General features: G+C 39.7%; 1 pseudogene; it reads right to left on the reverse strand.

The window, feature by feature from the left end:
* Positions 1-7,849: 7,849 nt before the first annotated feature.
* Positions 7,850-9,642, reverse strand: LOC113341424 (annotated as a pseudogene).
* Between the last annotated feature and the right edge of the window lie 9,983 nt (positions 9,643-19,625).

Genomic DNA, 19,625 nt, shown 5'->3' on the forward strand with positions numbered 1-19,625 from the left:
TCTTCAGTTTTTGCAAATTTCTTTTCGCATCGTCAGCTCCATATTCAATCTTGTCCTCTTTATTTGTGTTTCGCTTGGAATTCCCGCTCCGACTGCCTTTTCTTTCATGGCGTCTTGTCTCTGTCCTTATTCTATTGATCATTAGCATTTCTGCCCATTTGTCATCTTTCACATTCTGTTCTTGTTTTTCCTTTAACTTCGTCTTTCCTTCGCATTGCTTCACGTCTAAATCATTACATGTATTCACACTGATGCAGTCCCCTGCGAACTCTCCTATACCGGATGGCATGGGAAATTGGATTCGCCCGTGATAAGTTGACGCGAATCCCATTACCCCCTGAACCCAAGGCCTCCCTACGATGGCTTATAAGGTGACTCTACATTGACCATACAAAATGTTACCACGACCTCCAGGTTCCTGCGGGAATGATCATGGTAATTTATCCCTTGGGTTTCGACGCGACACTATTAAATCCATAGACCGTGTATGTGGACAGGACCAGATCTTAGACGTTGTACCCTATGGTTCTTAACGCATGGTAAGACAGGATGTCCACTGCGCTTCCCCTATCAACAAGGATTTTGTTTATCGTCCAGGGAAATTTTCTCTCTTCTTCATACTCCTCCCACCTAGAGTGTGGCCTCTGGTCATACTGATAACGAATGGATCTGTGTGCATTCCTCCCGCAGGTATATATTCTGTTGTGAAAGAAATCTTTTGTTTCTGTCATTCTTCCAGCGGTTTACTCTTTGTTACGAGGTGTATCTCCCTACCTTCATGGTCCCTCTTGTAAACTTGGCTTAGTACATTAGCATGAAAGTTGTTGATATCTTTGGCGGAACGGATAAATGAGTTTATCTTCCTCAAGTTTTTCCCGATCTCAATGCGATGTATGACTGCTTGAAGTGGTGGTTCACTTGTTTCCAGGAAGTGGTTCAGTCTTCCCATTTCGATTAATTCCAGTAAGAATCTCCGCACGTTTCTGCAATTCGCAGTGTTGTGGCCATGAAACCGATAGTATATGCAATACTAGCCATTTCTATATCCATGTGGAGGTTCTCTCCCTATATTTCCATCTATTGGGGTGTTCAATTTTGGGAGTTTGACATCTTCAAACAGTGGGTTATGGGTCTTCGCTCAAATGTTTGGTTGTTATTATAAACTGCCCTTCGATCATTGTCATATCTTCCTCCCTGATTGTCGTGTCTCCTTGTTGGGTAATTATATGAATGAGCTCTATCTCCGTACTCCTTTATGAACCATTTTTCGTCTTTACCTGACAAAGATACCTCTTTCTAAGTGCTTGCTTTTACTGGTCTTGTTTATTCAACGTCCAAGGTACTTTCCACGTTGCCTCAAAGTCGCGGTAAGAGTTTCACTCTCCCTCCTTTTGCGGCTGTTATGACAGTTGTATTGATTTCCATTTCTTTTTGTTTTTCTTCTAGTGCGATAAATTCCTCCAGGTGCTCCCTAAATTATTGCATGTCAATCGAGTGTCTATGTCGGAATATTTCCACATATAAGAGATATGTAGCGTACAAAGCATTGACGAAGCCAAGGATTAGGTGTCGCTCTGATACTTCTCCTGCAGATTCACTGCACATGGTTCTCTATCGCGTAGTCAAACTTCGCAAACTTTCCCCAGGCATATTCTTTAGGTCAAATGCGTTTCCAAGGCCTGCTTTGGCCCGATTATGGTTATGTAATTTCCCAAGAATAGATTTCCCAGCTGTGCAAACAAGGTCACTAATCCTTCGGACAAATTATCAAACCACAGTAAAGCCTTCCCGATTAAGCTCGTTGGAAAATACTCGCATAATACCGCCTGGTGCTGAGCCCATGGCATTAACGTGAGGTTGTAGGATTTCATGTGTTGTACAACATTTCCCGTTCCATCAAAGATGCTAGAGAATATAGGCAAAGGGAATATGGCGGGAATTGGCGCTTGTAGTATGTCACACGAAAATGTTGATCTCTCTGATTCTTCTATGGCTTATGCTAACTTCATCCTTCCTCCTCCCCTTCTATTAATGTTCTTCATTGAAGCTTTGAGTTCTTAGAGCTGTTGCAGTATAGCTTGATTCGCGCCGATCTGTTCTATTTCTCTATGTTTTGGCTCCATCAACCCTCTTTGTTTTATCATACTCCTTTATATCGCCCTCCTGGTATCTCGTTCCAGATATGTTTCTCTTCTGCAGCTTTGACTTTCGCATTTTGAGCTACTTCCTCTCCTTCCATCGTATTTCTGAATTTCGTATTCTGGTCTTTCTCTCCGTTCTCGGTTCCTTCTTATCTCGGCTCGTTCTTGCAACCTTCTTTCTCTGTCGCGTGTGATTTCTCTTTCTCGTTCTCTTTCGCGTATTCCCAGTTCGTGCTCTTCACAGTCGTTGTGTACTTCTCTACTTGTTGTACGACGTTTTCTTCTTCGCCTTGAAGAACTTCTACTCGTTTGAATTTCTGTTTCCCCTGTATGATTTCACGTCTGTACACCTTCATTCAATCAATTATTTCCTATGTTAGCAAGGCGTTATGTCGTGCTAGATTTGCATGCTCTTCTGCTAATTTTGCGTCTCTTTCCCTGCTTCGATCGAGGTGCTTGCCTCAGTTCTCTTTCAATTCTCCCGTCTTGGGCGATTCGTTCCCTTAGCTGTTGAATGGTCAAATTATCCTCGTTTCTGGGTTTGCGCCCCCAACTTGCATCGCCTGATTCTATTATTCCATGGTTTCAGTATCAATTGTCTGTACATCACCTTCTTCGTAGATGATTCTCTCTTCATTGTGAGTTTGCACTATTGGGTTGTGGGCGACAATGTTGTTGTCCTGTTGGTCTGTTTCTATGATAGAGAGCAGGCTGCGGTATTGATTCTGTCGCTCTGCACCTCGTCTTTCTGCAGCATCCGAAGTCTCGGCTTCATCTTTCACTCCCCTTCTGTTTGCTACTCTATTGCTTCTTTGCGTAGCAATGACATGTCCGTCTCTCGAAGTTCGTCGCACAATTTTGCTAGTAAGGACTGCTTAACAAATGAGACTTGGTGGGTATTTAGTGACTGATAAGATATCTTGAGGTAGGCTTTCATTGAATATTTAATGATTTTCAAGATTTTTAAAGAATGAGTAGACTTTGATATGGTTTTTCAAATAGGACAGTGGCGTACATGTTGAAACTTCATGATGGGATGAAGTGCGAATGAGGTACAAATGACCATTACGTAGACTTTGAAAAGTAATGATTCTCAACTGATAATCAGCAGGTGACGATAAATCCTTCCTGTTTCTAGCGCCAAAATGTAATTGCGGAAAATCGCACAACTATCCCCGTTATAAAGATAATAATACAAAAGCCTAAGTCATGTTAATCAACTCAAACATTAATTATATTATTCACCAATTTGACACTAGCTTGATCTTCACAAATCCTTTGTATTGAGTATATGATGTTCTTACAAGAGTTTCAAGGTGAGCTTACATATAATAATGGAGAAATATAAGATGAAAGTAGACTGAAAAACTTATTTTCTCTCTTGATAACTTATCTCACTCAAATGAACCCTATCTCAACCTGCCCCTCTCTCTCTCTCATTTGAATCCATATATAGGCAGATAGTCAGTAGAAGATAATTATGTTCTCATTTGATGACGGATTTTGTATCGGTTTGTCCTATTCTCCAGGTTTTAGAGAGTTTTCCCTGTCTGTCACGTTGCTACCTTCTTCTTCGGGCTTCTTCTATATAGATCATTGTCGCCTTCTCTTTGTCATGTAGCTTCTCTTCGTTTCCTTTTAGTCATGTCGCATGATTACCTATTTCTTAATCATTATCGTGTCTTCGTGCTTAGGTTGGTTATAGTGAGGTTATGGATCTATGTTGTGCGATATTTCTCCCCAACAAAGTGCACTCTATCATTCCAATGATTCGGCTTCAGTAAGTTGGTAGCCCAAAGTGTGGGAAAGTGGCAACACGGAGTTAGTTTCAAATATATTGGTTTGTACTTTGTCATGATAGATGATAGTCTTGTTATGTTATGTATTTGTAATTTGATATCATTGATCCACCCTGTAAATTTCCTAATTTTTTCTTTCTCTAATAGTCTAATACATTGTAGCGTTTGTCATTTTAAAACTACTTTTTTAGTTCAATTCTGGTCAAAAATTTCATTTTGAATCACCTTGGGGTATCATACTATGTTAGATATTTCCCTGGATGTTTTGATAAAGATTTAGCAATCAATCTTTGTTTGTTTACTAATTCTGCTTTCAGATATGCTGAAGACCAGGCTCTTTAATTCGTGATCAGTGGCTCTCTATCAGTGCAATGATTCCGCTTCAGTCTTAATCTTCCTCAAAAAACGGGGTTTTTTCTGTTAAGGATTGTAATGTTAGTTTCTTAAAAAGGAATCCTTTTATCGAGCAAGTAGCTGCTTCTCCTGGTGCAGTTCTACTCTCTTGTAACAAAACCGTGTTATATAGTTGCCTCTAGAACAACAGCTGCCACCCATTATCACACAGCTTAGGGAACTTGTCTTTCCAGCCAAATTCTCATTGTAGAACCATTGTTATCCTTTATTTTCACACACCTTTGCAAGTCTTTTGTGAATTTCACTGCAGATCCATTGTTAACCTTAATTTTAACATGCTTGCTTCTTTTTAGAGTGTAGTATCGACAGCGTCAAATTTGACGCAGGATTACATGACACCATACCTAACCCTTTGCCAGTTTATGCATTTGGACAACTTGTATTGATAAATTTCTTGTAGTTTACAAGAATGGACTGTACCGGAACCCCAAATTAATCTTCTGCAAGGTTTTCTCTGTTCTTGAAGGCGATGAAGGAAAGAGTATGAAGGAAGAATGATTCTTCCACATTAGAGCTAACCCATTTTTGAGAAGACTCGTCTCTTGGGTTTTACATACGCCTAATTCTGCTTGAACGGTTTAATTAATCCTATCAAAAGACAGCCGGACACTGCCTAGTAGGATCTGTCGTCTGCTAGTCCTCCTTTCATGTAAAAGAATGTGTCAAATTTGGGAATGTTATTAGCCTTAATGTTGTAACAATAAAATGATCATTTAACTCCATCTTAGGACCATAATGTAGACTGCAGCCCTTAAAATCTCTATGGTGGCCATTGGCTCCCTCCTCATGGCACTTACTATGATTCACTAACAGGATCATCTTTTTCCCATTCTCAAACTACCTACAAGGATGGTCTTTTCCCCATTTCAAAACTACCCAAAATTATGGTCACGCTCTTTTGCATCCTAAACTCATCATTTTTTTTCCCAAACTCATCATCTTTTTCCCTCCGTGAAACCCATTTACTCCCTAATCTATATATAAGTTGGGGAACCAAAAAAAGAATAGAAAAACAAACCCTCTGTAAAACCCAGTTTACTCTCTATCAAAGATATGGCAAACAGAATCACTCGTATGTTGCTCTCTATTAGCTCTTTTAACTTTCTTCCTTGGATGTGGAACCGGGAGTGGAACTGAGTCGGAGTGCAGGTTGCCAAATCCGATAAAATATTACTCAACGAATTAATAATGATTGCAGCTCTGAATATGGTTGTTATGGAGGTGTGTGCGCCTTCTTACATCACATCTTCAGAGCTGCAATCATTATTCGTGGAGAAACACCTTTAACGGATGATGCAACCTGTACTCCCACTCCGTCCAACTCCTGAGTCCACATCGAAGGAAGTTTAAAGAGGTAATAGACAGAACAACAACATATGAATGATTCTGTTTGCCATAACTTGTTTGAGAAACATACTAGTGACAAACAGAATCTTAACCACAGCATACGAGTGATACTAGTGCAACTATCAAAATGTTAAGAGAAACATCTTCAGAAATGCAATCAATATGCTTGTCACTAGTGCTGTTATCGGTATCTGTAGTTTTTCTTTGCTTCTTATATGAACTACTTTTACGTACTCACAAGTCACAACTTGATGTTAGGTGTGTCTGGTTGGGTTTTTTTTTTATATCGAATGGTTTTCCAAGAATATTTATTTTATCTTTAATAGGATAACAAGTGAAGCTTATACACACAATTGACAGTTCCTCATGGCACAGGAAACCATGGAACTGTGCCCTGGAGGGATCAACATTGTTGTCGATATTAAAAACAGAGAACAGCATGTGCATCTTCTCATTCAGCATATCTTCGTCAAATCAATCTCGGTTGATTGTCTAGCGAAGATCTTTTTCCACCGTTTAGAGATGAAAGGTCTTGATTGTCTGTTGCGTGGAAGTCATAAACCTATTTGCTTAAAAGATTAGAAAGCCCAGACAAAGTATGAGGACTAAAGAGAAAACGATGTGTAAAGATGCTTGTTTTGAAAGGTTGTTGATGCTATGTCCGTGGATGGAGCAGCAGGAGGAGTTTCTTTTCTTTTGGACATCGGTGAAATACCTTCCTGTAGATGGTTTTTCTGGCTTGCCATATCCTTTAAACATCCAACTCCCATGATCACCTGCCATCATCCCACACATGCTTCAATCGTCTGTCACTGCCACACATGCTTCAATCGTCTGTCACTCCCACATTACCCATCTCTAAACATCACATAACAACGTCTCTCTCTTATCTGCCAAAAACATGTAAGCTTTAGTTTCGGGTTTGTGTGATGATACACTGCATGCTTCTAGGCTAGCTCTCAATGTCGGTGTGTTCATCTTGATTTAAACGGAGGATGCATGCCATCTTCCTATGTGTAAGATCATTTGTATTTCTTGCTTTATTGCATGCCGTCGCATGGAACTTCCTGTTGTGCGGGCTACGATTCCGTTGGCATCAGCACTAAATGTGTCACCACCTGATGTTGTGACCGATTATTTTGATGACCTCCGCACAAGACAGCAGCGTATTGCTGAGATCATGGAGACTGTTCATATGGCAACTCTTATCGATGATGATGATACAAAGCATGGTGTTGGCTCCTTTAATATTTTCGAGGGGAACAATAAGCTTAGCTGGGAATCTGTTGGTCTCTCGAGCTTGTGAGGCCCTTGCCACTCTTAAAAACACCGAGGTCGTTTCGTTGTTTTTGCTGGTTTTAGAGCATCTTGTAACAGGTGGAATAATCAAATGGCCAGGACCTCAGAACAACTCTGTAGCATGGACCAATATATGCAGAAGACATATAATTACAAGATAGCATCATTCAATTGCTATCCTTGCAGGCCAGGCAGCTGAAATTTCAATACATTACTGGCTTATGAGTTATGATTATGGAAAAAATCTGGGATGGCATATCAACTGATTGATGATGTTCGATTTTGTTAACGTAATGTCATCTAGATTATTCTAGCGTATGATATATTAGTTTCCTTATTTTCTGGTTACCCTTCTCAAAAGTCTGTGTTTTCCTCACACTATTATCCAAGCGTCTTTTCTTTTCGCAAAACTATAAGCAACCGACATACTGTGCAAAATTAGAATTTCAGTGCTAGAAATTTATTTGTGATAGCATTACTGCAGGTGGAGTGCACTCTTGCAGTATAGGAAAACACTGAAGTGCCTTGGGGATGTAACTCTTAATCTGCGAATGACGCGCGTCCATAACTTAAAACACATACAAATGGATACGAGACCAGTAAATAATGATGATAACAGGATACGGGACCAGTAAGTAATTATAATAACACGCAAGCTAATTATATAGATATATAAACTGTTTATTTAAATCAAAAGAAGAGAAACACATGCAGTACCATGAACCAGTCGTTCATGGACTAAAAGATCTAATAAAAAAATGAAAAATAAATAAAAGAAAAAAAAAAAAGACTTGTATAGTACTTAAATAGCAGTTTGCATAACATGAATATAATCTTGAATGAGTCAACTTAGCCTTGTAAGAGTGCATCAACCTTGGAGTTTGTATCCCTTGATAAAAATTTCATGCACATGGGAGGTTCAGCATTCATCAACGAAAGTGCAGAAGCTGGCATTCCCCACAGCGAGTCACCACAAATCAACCCTGACGCCACCGCAGGTACAAAAACATCAGCTTCAGCTTTGTCGTTCCTCTCCCTCCACTACCTGTATAAACTTCCAACACACATGTCGATTGCAAAATATCCTCTTAAGTAGAATGGAACATCCATAGCTATGGGACTTGGAAGATACTTCTGAGCCTTATTCTTGAAATGCATCATAACTTGTTTAATTATGTTTACTAAAATGGCAAAGAAGAAGAATCCAATGCATAGCTTCAAGCAGTTCTTTGGAAGAGCTGATAGACCTTGAGTAGCAAGAAGCGCAATACCACGATATAAAGCTCCAAAAGGGGCTGGATTTGAAGTGCCATCTTTCCCAAGATCGGGATAGGCTTTGTAAAAGAATGCCCAGAAGACCACCGGAGACAAGACAACGCCAATAAAAGTTCCAATAACTTGGCTAAAGAACATATATATTGGTGAAACAAGGGTTAGAGCGGCAATGATACCTCCATTATCTAAACCAACCCAAGCACCAAATACAAAAATTGCTTACCGTAGGTAGAAGCCAAAGACCAATTTTTCAAATTGCAGAAGGCCAAGATAGGTGCGACAATGTAAATTATCATGATGTGGTACCATTTTAATGAAGGGAATATTAGAAGAGGAACACATATGGCGGAGAGGATCGCCAAAGCAATGTAGCCTCCTACAGCGACCCAAGTTGGGATTTGATCTTTCAAGAAGTATTCAGTTCGACGTTGATCGTCGTAGCTCACTACAGGCTCACCACCAACATCTTTGTCCTTCGATTTTATAAGGTTGTTTACGGACTTGAATACCACAAAAATAAATTGAAACAAACTATCTCCAAGGATCATGGCTATTGCTATAAACACCTTATATCCTTGAAGACCGCTTAAATTATTAGGCGGGAGATTCGCAGGGTACCACTTACCTTCATGTAGTTCAATTAGCGGTCACATGAGTCCCCACGAGGCGATGGATCCAAGCAACATGTGATCATTCCTACCCCGACATAGGTACTTGATAAATCAAAGTAAGGCTTGAGGACCAAAAGTTTGGAAAGCCGTAAACCCACAGCCCTCGTCTGAAGTAAAGAACCATTGGAAGAAGGCCCATAAAAAACTACCAGCAGTACCACTCGGATAAATCAGATTGTAATCGATTATCATAACTTTTCTTAAAGAAATAATAGAAAAGAGACCAACAAAACTGATAAGAGCAAGAAACCCATACATCATTCCCAAATTGAGGGTCACGACATTGCTGGACCTTGATCTGGAATAATCTTTGTCATGCCAAGCATATAACTTGCATATCCACTGCTAAAAGCGATTCCAGAGATAGCAACAACACAAGTCTGAATAACTACTGTATTTTCTTGTCTAGTAAAAGGCTGGCTTGAAAAAAACCAAGGTAATTTTTTCGATAAACCCGATTTCAATCCCAATACATGCCTTGATAAAGAAATACCCCACCAAACCAGCAGCAACATTAAGAGCAGGTATTACTCCAGTAGTAATATTGAGCTTCCTCACAATGAATGTGAATAAAAACCCTAATAATGCACTAACAAATATTGATCTGATTGTTAGCTGTGATCTCCAGGATGGTACTTCGTGCGTTAAAATATCTCTTCGACTGTTAGTTCCTTTTCCCCTGTGCTTTGTTTCCATCCTCCATCCTTTCAAGTTTTTCTTCTATCTCCATCTCCATTATCACAACGAACCCTAGAAAACAGTCGAAAGTTTTTCTTGAAAGCAAAACCCTAGAAATAATAAGTTACCAGGCAGCTAGAGCTAGCTACTCTGATTTTCTTGTGCGATGAGATGATACCTTGAGACTGTATTTATAACGGAAGAATTAGAGAGATTCCAAAGAAAACAGGAGAACCTATGCAGAGGAGGAATTTGAGTAACATTAGGACTCCTAAATGCGTGTTTAGGGTTAAATGAAAGACCAGAATACAACAAAACAGATTTACAGGAAATATAGGAAAATATACAGAGCACAAGATAGAGCAGGAGTTTGATTGTCAAAAGAATTCCTAGACTGCACACGTTACCCAATTGCACCCCAGTCCATGAAATTAGCTACCTTGCCGCGTAAGTACCGTCCCTATACGTGCTTGTTAAGTTTGGTAATTCCCTTGTGTTCATTCATTCATCACGTTTCAATTTATACAAGACTCATCTTGGGTTCCAAGATACAAACCCTAAACCTACCGACTTGAGACCGATTACTTGGGTCTCAAGATTGCTACGTAGGGAAACGGACTCTCTACATAGACTGTCCAAGTCAGTCCATCTAAATGGACTGTCCAAGGTGGTCTCAAAACATGGTCTCAAGACATATTCTTGAGCCCAACACTACGTATCTCTTAACCCCCCTCCCCCCCTCAAGACGGAGCATGTAGGTCACAAATGCCCATCTTGGACAAAAGACCTTGAAATTGAGCTTTCCCTAATGATTTGGTGAAGATATCTGCCAATTGCACCGCCGTAGGAGTGTAAGAAGGGGATATAATCTTCTGTACTATAGCATCTCGAACAACATGACAGTCCACTCTATATGTTTGGTTCGTTCATGAAAAACTGGATTCTGAGCATGTATAATGCTGATTGACTATCACACAGGAGCTTTCCATGTGGATGACGAACCCCCAAATCACCAAGTAATTGTTTCAACCACTTCAACTCACATGTTGCTGCTGCCATGGATCGATATTCTGCTTCAGCTGAGCTTCGCGAAACAGTTGGTTGCTTCTTTGTTTTCCAAGACACCGGGAATGCCCAAGACGAACAAACCATCCTGTCAATGAACGTCTAGTCAAAGGGCAACTTGCCCAATCTGAGTCACACCACCCTTGCAAACTCAGGTTACTATCAGAGCGCAACAAAATGCCTTGCCCAGGATTCTTTTTCAAGTATCTAACCACTCGAAGTGCAGCCTCCCAATGTTCGATTCTCGGTTGTTGCATAAACTGAGACAGTGTATGCACCGAGTATGTAAGATCAGGTCTAGTCACGGCCAAATAAATCAGTCTACCAATTAGTCTCTATATTTTTCAACATCAACAAACAAATCTCCCTGCGCCAAAGCCAGACGATGATTAGTCTCCATTGGAAACTCAGCAGGTCTAGCTCCTAATAAACCCGTTTCCATGATAATATCCAATGCATATTTCCTCTGGCATATATAAATACCCTGTTTACTACGAGCTATCTCCAAGCCGAGAAAATATTTCAATTTTCCCAAATCTTTCATCTTGAAACATTGTCCCAAGTATGATTTAAATGTATGAATCTCCACTAGATTATTCCCCGCAATAATCAAATCATCTACATAGACCAAGACATTAAGCTGTATGTCTCCCTTGGTCATAGTAAAAAGAGAATAGTCCGAGTATGCTTGCCTAAAGCCGTATTTCTTCAAGGCTGTTGATAGTTTGGCAAACCAACAACGAGGAGCCTGTCTTAAACCATATAATGATTTCTTCATTTTACACACCATATTTGTCTGACCCTTAGCAAATCCAGGTGGTATCTTCATATACACCTCATCCTCCAAGTCTCCATGAAGAAATGCATTATGTACATCCATCTGATGTACTTCCCAGTGTTTAACTGCTGCGACAGCTAAAAAAGTACGTACCGTTGTCATTTTTGCAACTGGTGCAAAGTCTCTTTATAATCCAATCCTTCAACCTGATGATTCCCAAAGATCACCAAGCGTGCTTTTAATCGTACCAACTTCCCATTTTCATCGTACTTCTCCGTGTAAATCCATTTACTTCCTAGTGCTCTCTTGCCCGGCGGTAATTCTTGCAATTCCCAGGTACCTTGTTCTTCCAAAGCTCGGATTTCTGCTTCCATGGCTTTCCTCCACCCTGGATGCTTCATGGCTTCTTTAAAGTTGCGTGGTGCAGATCCAGCTGTTATAGCTGCAAGATATTTCTTATGCACAGCAGAAAATTTATCACAACTAACATAATATGTCAAAGGATAAGGCGTACCTGAGGATGATGATTGTGTAGAATGAGGATGAGGTAGACTGTTTTCTCGAATGGTGTGCGTCACAAATCCTTTTAGTCTGCTAGAAGGGAGCTTCTGACGCTTCCCTTTACCCATCTCACCATCAACAACATTATTGCGAGAAGCAACATTTTCTGCATGCTGCTTATTCTCGGACTCAGCTGAAACACCACCCTTCAGTCTCAGTAGAAGGAGCAGCATCCTCGGTCTCAGCTGAACCATCAGTGCTGCCTGTCTCAGTTGAAACTCCAACGTTGTCCGTCTCAGTTGTATCCCCACCTTGAGGAGCTAATACAACTTCTTCTTGCTTTCATCACTCCAGTACTCATCAGGACTGTACTGAAGCTCTCAGCCAATACACCGTGGATCAGTCACAGATGAAGTCTTAAATCTCGACTGCATCATCTCAGTCGCCATCTTACGCGATACAACCTCAGTCTTAAATGGAAATTGATGTTCAAAAAACTACATCTCTTGACACCCTAAATTGTTTCGTGTCTAAATCATATACTTGCCACCTTTTTACCAAACGGATACCCAAGGAAGACACACCTTCTTCCTCTACTCGCAAACTTATCCCCTCTACCACTTTGATCATGCACATAGCACAGGCATCCAAATACCTTCAACTGATGATATGGGGGATGTTTTCCAAACAAAAGCTCATACGGAGTTTTATGATCTAAAATAGGTGTAGGCGTGCGATTGATTAAATACGCAGCTGTCAATGCACATTCCCCCCAAAACCTTATTGGCAAATTGGCTTGAAATCTCAAAGCCCTTGCCACATTCATTATATGTTGATGTTTTCTCTCAACTCTTCCATTCTGTTGTGGTGTACCGACACAGGATGTCTCAAACACTATCCCATTGGTTCGAAAGTATCCACGCAATGCATTGAACTCAGTTCCATTATCACTTCTGACAATTTTGATTTCTTTAAACTGACGCTTCACAAGAGCAATGAAGTTAAGAAATGTCTGTTCAACTTCAGTTTTGGTTCGAAGCAAATAAATCCACACACCTCTTGAAAAATCATCTACTATTGTCAAAAAATAATGTGCTCCACATGATGACTGAGTCTTATACGGACCCCATAAATCTATATGAACCAACTCAAAAATACAACTGGATTTACTGAAACTACTAGCAAAACTACTCCTATGATGTTTTGCTCGTGGACAGATATCACAAGCATCATTATTCTTCTTTATTAACCTACTCATTCCTTGTAACTTTTGCAGCACTTTCTCTGACGGATGTCCCATACGCCGATGCCATAGCTCATACGTATCTCCATAACAGCCATAACTTCAACTTGAGGCACACCACAGAAAATATACAGTCCACCTTGTCTCTCAGCCACTCCAATCATCCTCCTCGTCAACCGGTCCTGTATAAGACATAAACTGTTAGTACATTGGATAATACATCTTTTCTCATCAATAAGTGTTGTACCCGATATTAAGTTACAAGTATCTGAGGCACATAAAGCACATTCTCTAGTCCTCAATCCCCCAGTAGAATAACAGTTCCTATCTTCTTAGAAAAGGACTTCCCATCTGGAAGTCCAATATGCATGCCTTTATAATCTTTTATCTCTACTCATGTCATCTCTTTTTATATGTAACATGATTTGTTTCCCCCCCGTGTCTACAATCCACACAGTTTTATTCTTCTTACCTTGGAGTTGAGGCGTGGATTTCTTGGAGTTTAAAAACTCAAGCACCTGTTGAAGCTGTGTTGCTTTGACTCCAGTCAGACCTGACGCTTCTGATGAGGATGCTCCACCTGAATGCCTTGCATCTGATATGTTGAGGTTGTGTGCTCGAACCTGGTTGCCTGCACCTTGTCCTCTACCTCCTCTACCACTGGTAAAGTTAGTGTCACCACGCCCTCTGCCATTGGTTCTGCCTCCTCTAACAGATCCTCTTCCACCTCTAGGTCTGTCTCCCCACCATTCTGGATATCCAATACGTGGAAAGCACCCATCCTCTGAGTGTCCATCTATGTTACAGTACTTGCAATGCTTGTTAGGATCATATGTATTGTTAAACTGACGTTGATCAGATTGCACTCTGAATGCCATCACATTGTCATGTACCTCCGTGGATATAGCTACTTCTCCTATACGCAGACGCTCCGAGTTGACCATTGTCTGGTATGCTATATCTGTTGATGGCAACGGGTCTCTAGCCAACAGCTGTTCTCGCACGGAACTATACACAGAGTCTAATCCGATCAAAAAATAGTGCAAAAAGTCTTCTTCTCTCAACGTACTTACTTGTGATGCGATATTACAAGTGCAATTACCACACTTGCACTGAGGTACCTTCATGTATGTCATCATCTCATCCCATATCTTGTTGAGTCTCCCAAAGTACTCAGCTACACCTTCCGCTTTCTTTTGTTTGCACTCACTTAACGAAGTTTTCAACTGACGTATTCTTGTTCCGCTCACAACACAGTACCTTCTCTTCAACTGTGTCCACAGCAAGTTTGCATCATCATAGTCTCCCAAGCTCGATCTAATTGATGAGTCTAACGTGTTGCTAATCCATGAAACAAGCATCGACTGGACAGCAATCCACTCTTCCAACTGGTCACTATCTTCAGGTTTCGTGATTGTTCCATCAACAAAACCAAACTTTCTTTTAGCTATCAATGATCTTCTTATGGCTCTAGCCCATTCTTCATAGTTACTCCCTTTTAGAACAATCGGCGTTATGATGATACCTGGACCATCACTTGATCCTAGATGGTAGACTGGGTTCTTCTTCTGCATATCATACTCTATATTTTTCCCTTTGGATGATCCTGTTTCACCCTCCATTGTTTTCTGTTAGGGTTCTTAACCGGCTCGTGATGCCATGTTAAGTTTGGTAATTCCCTTGTGTTCATTCATTCATCACGTTTCAATTTATACAAGACTCATCTTGGGTTCCAAGATACAAACCCTAAACCTACCGACTTGAGACCGATTACTTGGGTCTCAAGATTGCTACGTACGGAAACGGACTCTCTACATAGACTGTCCAAGTCAGTCCATCTAAATGGACTGTCCAAGGTGGTCTCAAAACATGGTCTCAAGACATATTCTTGAGCCCAACACTACGTATCTCTTAATAGTGCTTGATAAACTCCTAACAGAGTTTCACTTCACTAATAACACGTCTATTATTGGGTGTCAAAATCAGGGGTATTTAATTATTGAAGACAGGTACGCAGCAGAGAAACCCAATCAATATACATAACGATGAATGCACTCATTCACAAATAATGACTGGCCCATGACTTCCGAATATGGACACTTTAATAAACTGGATGTCCGTTATCACGGTGAGATAGCTGATCGAAAAAATTGACGCTCTTTGACCATTAGGTATGATAAATGACATGATGGCTGAAACATTGCAGGTGCTCTAATGATCTATCGGGATCGATATCCATCTCCTTTTGATAAATATTTTCACCAAAAAGGGCTACCAAATTTTGTAGAAGACGGTCAATCAGAAAGAACTAATATAGTTTAGTTCATTTGCATTTTCATTCTTTATGTTTTTGAACCATGCTATAATGACACGACGTTTTTACGGCAATGGCGTCGCTGGTGGTGTTAAAAGTGGCATAATAGATAACCGGTGGAAAGAAAAATATTATGCCATCGTAATTACATTTTAAGTATTAGAATTTTGGTTGTGCTAGCATTAGTGGAGAAGCATTTCACATGCAATAAGATTTTGCTTGAAATTTCATAATACTTATCTTGTTAGCGATCCCCATTGGCGAGAACATGTCTCCTTATCGCTTCATCTTGCTCCCACGAGATCTTTCATTGCCTTGGAAAGCACATTTCTTTTCATTTTTCTTTCTGCCTCAGTGAGGCCTTATTTCTTGTTTTTTTCTTCACGAGGTTTTATTGTTTCTTTTTGAGGTTTTATTGCGCCTCCTAGTTAAGATCTTATTTCGCCTTACGTGATATTGTTAGGCTTTTTTGGGGTTTATATCTGAGGCGCCTAGTACTCTTGCGATTGACCTCATCTTATATTTTGTGCCTCGCAAGGTCTTTATTTAGCGACAAGATCGTGGGTCTAAGAGATGACTACTTTTTTCATCGTCAGCAGTTCATGCTGAGCACCTGTTGCTGCCAACAGCCAATTAAACTGATGAGTGAATCAGAAAGGCTTTAAACTAACCTGTACACGAAGATCAGAAATCATCACCGAAAATCTATTTGAATCAATTAAAAATACTTCGGATATTTGAAATTCATTGAAATGGGTTTGTATATCCATACTCATTTGATTGTAAATCTGCCATCTGATTTAATATTGAATCAAGATTTTTGAAGAGAATTAGATTTTTTTGATAAATAAGAAAAGGTTTTACAAAAAAAAGATTCCCAAAACTTTGTTTGTAATCATCAAATCCGAGTTTTAGACAACAAATTTAAAAACATAAGTAGTAGATTTATCCTTGTTGATGAGGACTGTGATTGATTTCACTGTGCATCAGATCCGTTTTTGATATATCAACCTCGTATATTTCTTTTCCTTGTCTGAACTTATTTGATATTTGTTGATTGAAGATGAAAGTCTTTCACTGGATCTTCCAATTTTTTCCCCTAAAACACAAATATTTGGTAAGATGTACTCAACAACCAACTTCACTCAAACTTTTTTTGAATCAGCGAGTATTTCAGGTAGGATAAATCTTTTGTTCCTTCAAACCATTTCTAGCGTCAAAATGTAGTTCCAGGAAATCTTACAAACTACACCTAAATAAAAATTCTTAGATCTAAACATCATTCACCATAAAAAATATAAAATGTAAGTGCTAGAATATAGAGATTGGCACCGGATTTTATTCGATCCATAATGGGATCTACATTCACGAATTGTTTTTACTATGAGTATTGAGATTACATTGAGACTCCATTAATGACTTTTTGTTGAAACTCTAATTCCAAGGTGATAGTAGTAGGGGAACAAGAATATAAGAATAAGTCTCTTCTCTCTCTCTCTCCAATTTCTTTCTTTAGGGCAATTCCTATGGTAATGTTCAAATGTAAATGTTTGTTGAGCCACGTGGATGGTCAAATAGGATTTTGCACTATGGAAAACCAGTGAGCGAGTGATAGTTTGGCACGGGGACGAATGGATGACGCTGGCGATTGAAGCATCAGCGCTGGCGTGTCTAATGAAAACGCCAGCGTTTGAGCCAAGAACGCCAACAACAACTTTTTAATGGTCACTGGAACGGCTATCTACTCTATAAATACGGCTCGAATTTGATCTCACAAATTCACAACAATCTTTCATCCGATTAATCTTATGAGGGATAAGGAGATGGATGAATGTTGTACGAGGAAGATGAAGAAATGTGTATGGAGTTTTTGCGTCAAATGGACGAAGATGCAAATCAAGATAGAATGGGACGAAATTTTATGTTGCAATTACAATTCAGGGTGATACCAAGGCCTTTAGAGCTATATGAAGTTTTGATTAGAAGATGGACGTGGCGGAATCGACATTTTTACCACGAAAAGATGATGCATGATTTTTTTAATCATGATTGTGTATATTCCGATGAGGATTTTCAGCGACGGTTCCGCATGGGCCGCAACTTGATGCAAAGGATTATTGCCGAGCTTTGTCAGGTACAACCTTTATTTAATTATCAGTATGATGCACGACATATACGAGGCTTTAGTCCCGAACAAAAGGTCACTGCGGACCTCCGTATACTCTGTTACGGGGTACCAGCAGATTTCATGGATGATTACATTCGTATTGGGAAAACAACCGCCTGTAGGTATCTCAAATTCTTTTGTGAAACAATTGTTGAGCATTTTGGTACATCCTTTTTAAGAAAGCCTACTCAGGAAGATGTTCAAAAAATAACTGCAGAAAACACCGAGAGGGGTTTTCCAGGATTGTTATGAAGTCTTGAATGCATGCAGTGGATGTGGCATGCGTGTCCGGTTGAATGAGCATGCCAAAATAAGGGTCATTATCCAAAACCAATTGTAATTTTGGAAGCTTTAACCACTTATGATTGTTGGTTTTGGAATGCCTTTTTTGGACTCTCAGGTCAAATAACGATCTGAACGTTTTATATAAGTCACCATTGTTTGAAGATATTAAGAATGTGGTCGCGCCGCACTGTAAATTCACCATCAACGGTAATCACTACATTCAGGGTTATTATTTAGCATACAGAATCTATCCAGAATGGTCAACTATGGCTCAAGCTTATAAACAGGTAGGTTTTGGACCGACGTCTTCGAAGGATATGAAGTACTTTAACACCCAACAAATGAAATGCAGAAAGGATGTTGAACGCGCTTTTGGCATTCTGAAAAGAAAGTTTTCCATCATAGCTAGGCCGACACGCTTTTTTGATATTCAAGAAATGAACAAAATTATGCTGACTTGTATCATTCTGCATAACATGGTCATTGAATAAACAAGGGATGACCCAATCTGGACTAGTTTTCGAGATGAAGATTTGAGGCCGAATCTTGTGGTAGAGCATGGGCGCCCGGCAAGAAAATATAGACTTGCCACTGACAGACTCCAAAGGGAATCTATGGACAACTAAGACAAGATTTAACCAAGCATTTTTGGGCTTTAAAAATAGGAAGAGATGATGCGCGAGGGCGAGGCAGAGGGAGAGGAAGAGGGAGATATATGTTATAGTGTTGTTTATTTTAGTTAATATGTTTTCTAAGACTTATGAAAATAGATGATGTTACAGTGTTGTTTATTTTAATTATTTTTTTTTAATTTAAAGTTGTTTGTTTAAACGAGTACATTTAAAATTAAAATAAAGACAATTATATTAAAAGTAATTTAAATAACCGAATACAATTAAATTAAACTTAACTAAGTAAGAGTGAAATTAAACTTAACTAAGCAAGACTGAATTCTTATTCGTTTTCTTCCGAGGAATCATCTTCGTCTTCTTCCACATTCACGCACTCGCCAGTTTGTTGAGGGGCTTGTTAGTCGGTGGGGTATTGTTGTTCGGCAGCATCCTGTTGCTTAGTCCATGTAGCATATTGTCGTTCATTCATTTTTGTAGTGTCCAAGGCGAGTAATTTTTTTAGATTACAATCCCTGTAATACTGTTCTCGCGAAAGACGACTTTTTCATTGATTATTTGTCGCAATTCCATGGTACCTAGCTCCATATGCTTCCATCTGCATCTCGAATTCCTTGTGTTCAGCATAGTTGAACTCGCTTGAACTTCCTTCTGCTGCTCCTTGGGATGCGTCTCTCGCTGCTTTTGCTTTCTGACCACCTTTTCTTCTTTTCTTGGAGTTGGTGTTAACGTCTAGATTAGTGTTGTGTTTTTCCTGACTACCTGGAGTTCCATCAGGTAGTCAAGCATACCTTTAATTATGAAAATCCTGTGAGATTGGACCATGTGGTGATCTTCCAGGCACTTGATGACCTTTCAGCAAGTATGGATTAAACTTGTTAAGCACCCTCAAAATGGTGAAACAAGTTTCATGTTGGAAGCTGCAACCTTTGTGGGATCTTTGCCACTCTTCTCGATATCTTCGTTCCACATCCGGTTCGCCTTCACCACTTCTTCTGCTATTCCACATTTGAGTGATC

The sequence above is a fragment of the Papaver somniferum genome, unplaced genomic scaffold (assembly GCF_003573695.1).
Source record: "Papaver somniferum cultivar HN1 unplaced genomic scaffold, ASM357369v1 unplaced-scaffold_29, whole genome shotgun sequence".
Lineage (NCBI taxonomy): Eukaryota > Viridiplantae > Streptophyta > Magnoliopsida > Ranunculales > Papaveraceae > Papaver > Papaver somniferum.